This window comes from Spermophilus citellus (genome assembly GCF_964194105.1).
Source record: "Spermophilus citellus genome assembly, chromosome: 3".
NCBI classification, from domain to species: Eukaryota; Metazoa; Chordata; class Mammalia; order Rodentia; family Sciuridae; genus Spermophilus; species Spermophilus citellus.
In genome coordinates, this window is record NC_138184.1 from 175846031 (window position 1) to 175852770 (window position 6740).

Sequence of the window (6740 nt, forward strand, 5' to 3'; positions counted from 1 at the left end):
TGTACATGACCCTCACATCAAGCTGTAACTATGAACTCTGCTGACACTCTGATTGTTTACTTCTGGATTATTTTTCTTTGCACAGAAATAGTGACCATTTTCTAGTAGCTGATCATCTAAAACATTGCTTTGTCAAATCTCAATAAGAACATGAAAAAAAAATGCATCTGAGTATCTATACTACCCTTAACAGGGGACTCTGGTTTTCATTGAATGGATCTAAATGCCTTGTTTGTTCCATCCTATGTAAATCTTGCCATTTCTCAATGAGGACACATGTTTATAAGAATACGTAACTAAACAAAAATTCAGCAGATATTTGAGTTAAACATTTCAAATAAGTTAAGTCAATCTTCTGTAATCCTTTGTGTACACAAGGGCTTTTTTTTGACATTTATTCCTGATTAGTCACGTCTCTTGTGTAATTTTTCCAATTTTTAATCCTGTGTCCGGTTTTGTTTTGTTTTTAGCTGTTGATGGACCTTTATTTTATGCATTTATTTATATGCAGTGCTGAGAATTGAACCCAGTGCCTCACACATGTGAGACAAGTGCTCTACCACTGAGCCACAACCCTGCCCCGTGTCCTATTTTAATAATATCATGGGCAACATTTCTTTGAGTATCATTCTAAGTTTGTATTGCACCACTGAGTTCTCACAACAACACCGTAAGGTAACACTTTCATTATTCCCATTTTGCAGGTACAAAAACTGAGATATAGAAAGACTATAGGATTTCCCTAATGTCTCCCAGGTAGTACAGGAATTTGAATCCAAGCTCTCTGGCTCCACAGATCCTATTTTCAACCATTACATTAAACTGCTACCAAAACAAATTGATAAATTAGGATTCATCAGTAGTTTAAACTTTTGTTCTGCAAAACACCCTCCTGAGAGGAAGCAAAGAACCCAGTCCAAGTGAGTCCCACTTGGACAAATTATAGATGAGGAGAAAATATTTGCCAATTATATATCAGATAAAGGACTTGGGTCTATAATATATAATCAGCTGTCAAAACTCAATTAATTCAATCCAAATGGAAAATGCACAAAAGATATGAACAAACACTCTACCAAAGAAGATATACAGATAGAAATATGCATGTGAAAACATTTGGGAAATGCAAATTAAAACCACAATAAGATATTACTACCTCCATATCAGAAATTAAAAACTGCAATAGCACTAAATGCCGCTGAGGATGCTGAGAAACTGTATCACACATGCATTACTGGTGGGAATGTAAAATAGTACCACCCTCTGGATCATAATTTGTCAAACTAGTTTTAAAACTAAACATATACTCTTGGGTATTTATCCCAAAGCCAAGAAAAGTTATGTTCACACAAAAACCTGTACATGAATGTTCATAATGGTTTCCTGCTTAACAGCCAATATCAACCCAATTTTTCTTTGCGGGTGAGTGGTTAAACTGTGGTATATCACACAATAGAACACGACTCAGCAACAGAAAAACTATTGACACATGCAACAATTTGGATGGATCTCAATGGAATTATGTTGAGTGAAAAAAAATCCAATCTCGAAAGGTTATGGGCAATACAATTCCATTTACATAACATTCTTGAAATAAAAATAAATAACACAGAATGAATTCTATCAGGGGCTAAGGTTTGGGGAAGAGCAGAAATGGCTATAAAGGGATGGAAGATGGAGCCTGCTCCAGGGTTGGCCACACAGACCTATACATGTAATAAAGCTACACAAAGCTACACACACATATCCACGCATGTGGACATGCAAAAACTTGTGAAATCTGAATTAAACTCTGTGGATTGTACCAATAATAGTTCCCTGGTTTAGATATTGTACTATGTACATAGGTAAGAAAAATGTTATCACTGGGGGAAAACCGAGTGAAGTATAGGTACAAACTCTATATATTTTGATAACTTCCTGAGAACCTTTAATTATTTCAACATAAATCTTTTTTTTTTTTTTAGAGCTAACATGCCCCAAACTTAACCCTGTGGTATTCCACAGATACTTCATTCCTTGTCAAAAAATTCCATATCCATAATGAATGTTATCTGAAAAAAGATGTTTCTACCAGCTGAAAATTATTCTAACATATAATCTTCATTTCACCATCTTAACCCAAAACAAAGGGGACTTTATTTGTTTCTCTGAAATTAAGATAAATGACGTCCATCACATCCCCCTAACCTACAAATCTGGAGACTCCGTCAGTGAGGTTCCTGAAGACCAGCCCTTGGTGAGGCTGTGTTAGGTCCTGAGGGCCACTCCTCTCACGAGGACTCATAAACCACATTATTCCATTGCAGAGTCACCTGTCCCGAATCTCCCTCATTTCCCCTTACCTGCTGGTTTGTCTTTCTCTTTTTTATTTATCTATTCATCCATCACACACTTGTTAAATATCTATTTATGTTCCACTCCTCCATGGGGTCATTGGCCCCTCTCCCACCCCCTGGCTCCAGCTGGCTCTCTACTTTTCTGTGGAAACAGAGAAGGGAACAACCAGTTCAGCCTAGAGGACCAGAAATCTTCACAAAGGGAACATTTGAGTTGATTTTGCTGGGATTTTTTTTTTCCTCCTTCCCCTTGGGAAAGTGGGAAAGCCCTCTTGATCAAGTCAGCAAATCTCCTGCCAAACACATTCTTCCTAAACTCTGAAAGGCCCATTCCTCCTGTTCTGGTATTTTTGGCTATTATTCAGGAAACCTAATCTCACTCCTCTAAATCATCAACAAAACCAACTCTTCCTTTCCCAGTTTCTTTTCTTCCAAAGTCAACTAAAAAGGAAAAAAAAAATCAATAAGAACTTTATACCCTAAAATTCTCTACTTTCTGTTCAGAACTTCAATGACAGAGATAAAATTGCAACTTCTTCTTAAAATCTTGGAATTTTGGGGAGCAGAAATGACGAGGCAACTTTCTCAATATAGAGATAAAGAACAAACAGTCTCAGAGGAGCCGGGCAATGTGCCCGGAGTCAGGCAGCCAGAGGGAGAAGGAAGACCTTTCACTCCCAGGCAGCCCACACCGACTCTGTCTTACCAGCACCTCTTGATCCAAGATCTTAGGGTAGTTGCTCAAGGGAGGGGCTCATAGTCTCGTGGGCCAGATCAGTTCCTACACAACTCTCTCTCCTGTCCCAGAGAAAAGGGATGGGCTTCTTGAAGGCAGCAGTCCCTTTTCCTCCTGTTCCTCCTCCTCTTCCTTCTGCTCCTCTTTCTTCTCCTCCTATTTCCCCTTCTCTTATTCCTTCTCCTCCTATTCCTCCTCCTCCTCTTCAATGCTTGAGTCTCAAGAAGTCAACATTGACAAAGTCTCCACTACGAATCTTGTCATCAGGAACTGAAAAAAGGAGTCAAGAGGGAAATCCACCAACTCTCTGTGATCCAGTTAAGATCAGGGTCCCTCCCCCAAGTCCTCTTCCATGGCTCCTGGCTGTAGCTGGACCTACCATCTCTCCAGCCTTCACGCTGTATACGGTCACCTCCTTGATCCCATCAGGATCGATCTTAGTGTACTACTAACCCTGTTTAGGTTGCCATGGGAAGCTAATGCATGGCAGCCCTTATGACCTCCATGAGCAGTCAGCCACCTCCCCACATGCACACACAATCCCTGTCGCCCTTTCTACCCTATTTTTTCTTTCTTAGTATATGGCAGTTTGACAAATCATATGCTTTACTTTCTTCTTTTTCTTTCCTCTCCTGTGATAAAAGGTCCAGGAGAACATGGAGTTTTGTTTGGTGTCCACTGCGGTATCCCCTGTGCTAGCACTTTGTAAGAGCTCAACAAATATTTGTTAAACCAATAAATCCCTAAGGCCACTCTATGAAAGTATGACAACAGACATTGCAAGGACCAGAGCAAGTCGGAGAAGTTTAAGAGCGAAGCAGAGATCCGTTGTGACAACCAGAAAACTTGACGGAACGGCCTGAGGCTTTCAAGGACTTTCAGAAATGGCATCTGTCACGTGTAAGAACTGTTACTGAAGTAGTCAGAGTGGACCAAGCCAGACCCAAGCAAAATAGTATCCTTCTGGAAACAAGAAATAGAATGATTCTGTATCAATCATGTGCCAAGCACAGTTTCCTTGAATTATCAAGAACTCTCTACAAGGGGGTATTGTTATCCCTGCACACCAATGAAGGATAAAGAGGAATTAAACAACGGCCAGAGACTCAATATTAGTAGGGCAGTTTTTGAATCTGAGTCTAACTGGATCCAAAATTCACATCCTTCCTGCGTCTTGGCACCCCAGGTATCAAGGCACTTTCCCGGCAATCCCTGGGCTCCTTCTCCAACCTCTGATGACCAACAGGATCAGCAGCAACCATGCCTCTGTTAACAAAAGCCTCAGGCTTAGACTGTGGGCGCTGTCTTCCTCTCTACGTCAACATTTTTCCAGGAAAAAAATATGGAACCGTCTAGAAAATACTTTTCATTATTAAATAAACAAGGAAAAAAGAACAGTGAAAAGCAGTGTGTGAGGGGGCAAATAAAATATAACCTACTAGTATATTGTGTAATGTTTTTGAGTGTTGTTAAATAGAAAACCGACTAGTCATTTCCTAAACCTTAGGTGGACAAACAAAAGAAAATATATTTGAATAAAAGTGAAGAGAGATGGTTTGTAATAAAAATATTATTAGGATGATGAAATACTTGAACAAATTTTTGCTGAGGTTGTGATCCCTGGAGTAACATTCTGACATTCTTTCTGGATGGTTCTTACATCCATCGTTGAGATCAGCCTCTCAATGATTGGAGTAAGTGCCCAACAAGGATGAGTTGAGGATTAAGGATGGGGCTATACTTTCTACAGAGCCCACTTGACAAGTCAGTGGTTTGGAAGGGTATTGTGCACAGAACCACAGTAATGAATGTGCTTAAATATTTATTTAAATTATTTAAATAGTAGGTGTGTCTGTGGAATGACATAATAAATACTATGGACTTTTGGTGATAGAATCATCATACTTAAGGAATATAAAATCTAAAAAAGACCTTTGGGTTTAACAGGAGAAAGAAGGAAAGGAAATTTTAAAGCCAGTAGCTTATTAAAAGGTGAATGCAACAAGGAAGACATTTTCCTGCTTCCAAGTGGCGAAACACTAGTTCCAGGTATCTGTTATTTTTCACCTGCCCAGCAGGTGTCACTGCAAGACAATATTCCTAGAACTGACCCATCTTTTACATAAACAGAAAGAGTACTGAATTTTAAAATAGAGAAGATGCAATAAAGATGAAGCCTCAAAATTTCCACATGAGATTTTAAATGCCATTATTTTAAGAGAAGGCTAACCTTAATTAAATTTCCTTCCTTCTGGGTGAGGTGATAGAGTTGAACTCTGGTGCTTCAGAAGACCTCATCTGGCTCTCATCTTCCTGTTCAGTTCAGCAGGAATTCCTAGAGCACTTCAGTCCCAGCAGGACTCAGCATTGTCAATGGTCAGTGGTCATTGATCAATGCAGCTGGCCCTCCACATCCATGGGCTCCACATCCTCAGATTTGAAGAACTATATATCAATAATATTTAGGGGGAAACCATTGTAACTGTACTGAATATGTATATTTTTTCTTGTCATTATTCTCTAAACAAGACATTATGACAATTAGCATTTATATTGTATAAGGTATTGTAAGTAATCTAGAGATGATTTAGCACATGGGAGGATGTGTGGAGGTTGTAGGCAAATACTGCACTGTTTTATATAAGGGAATTGCGCATCCACAAATTTTGGTATCCTTGGAGGAGAGAGGGGTTCCAGAACCAATCCCCTGAGGACACCAAGGGATACCTGTACAGTAACCAGGGAACATTTCCAGGCAAGTATACACTTTTTAAAAACAGACACCATCTCTGCCTTTTAGTGGCTTACAGTATGAAAACAGAAATCCTGTAATAAAAAATATATATATATATCATATATATATTTGATACACACACACACACACACACACACACACACACATAATTAAAAGAATTACCAAAGCAATTCAAAGAAAAAAGTTCTCTGAGTAATTTGTAGACTGTGTGGTGTCAGTCAGGGTGAGCTTCCTGAAGGAACTGGCCAGTGAGTTGGTCACAAACCCAGGGGTCCACCCTGACTTCACCTTTCTGCTCTGCATTTAGTTTTCCTCCTTAAAATATACATGCTCTATACTCTGCTAAAAGGACAGCAATAAGAGAAAGAAAATAAATGTAACATTTCTTTAATTTACTATAAAAGGCACAGTTGATATTTCAAAGATAATAGCGGAAGGAATGGATCTATTAATACATAACACATACATACTTTATGTCATACAATCCTTACCAAAATCATGAGATGTGAGTGGTGTTGTTCTCGGTCTTGAATAAAGGATCCCAAGGCTCACAGAAGTTACATAACTTGTCCAAGAACTATGACATCTAATTTTTATGACATCTAATATTTGTAATATCTAATATATATGAGGGACTCCTCTGTATCAAATAATAAACCAAATGCACTTAAAACAAACCTGTGAAGAAGTTACTATTATACCCATTTTTCTGATGACTAACTAAATCTTACAGAAAATAAGGTACTGCTTCCCCAAGGTCACAGGGCTCATAAGCTATTGAACGTAAATGTCAACTCAAATGGGGCAAGTTGGGTTCTCTGGGAACTAAGGTTGTGGGGTTTTATTAGGGAGTAGCCTTAGGATAAGCACCTGCAAGGGAAAGGAGGGAAAATGAGATTGGGAGGCCCAT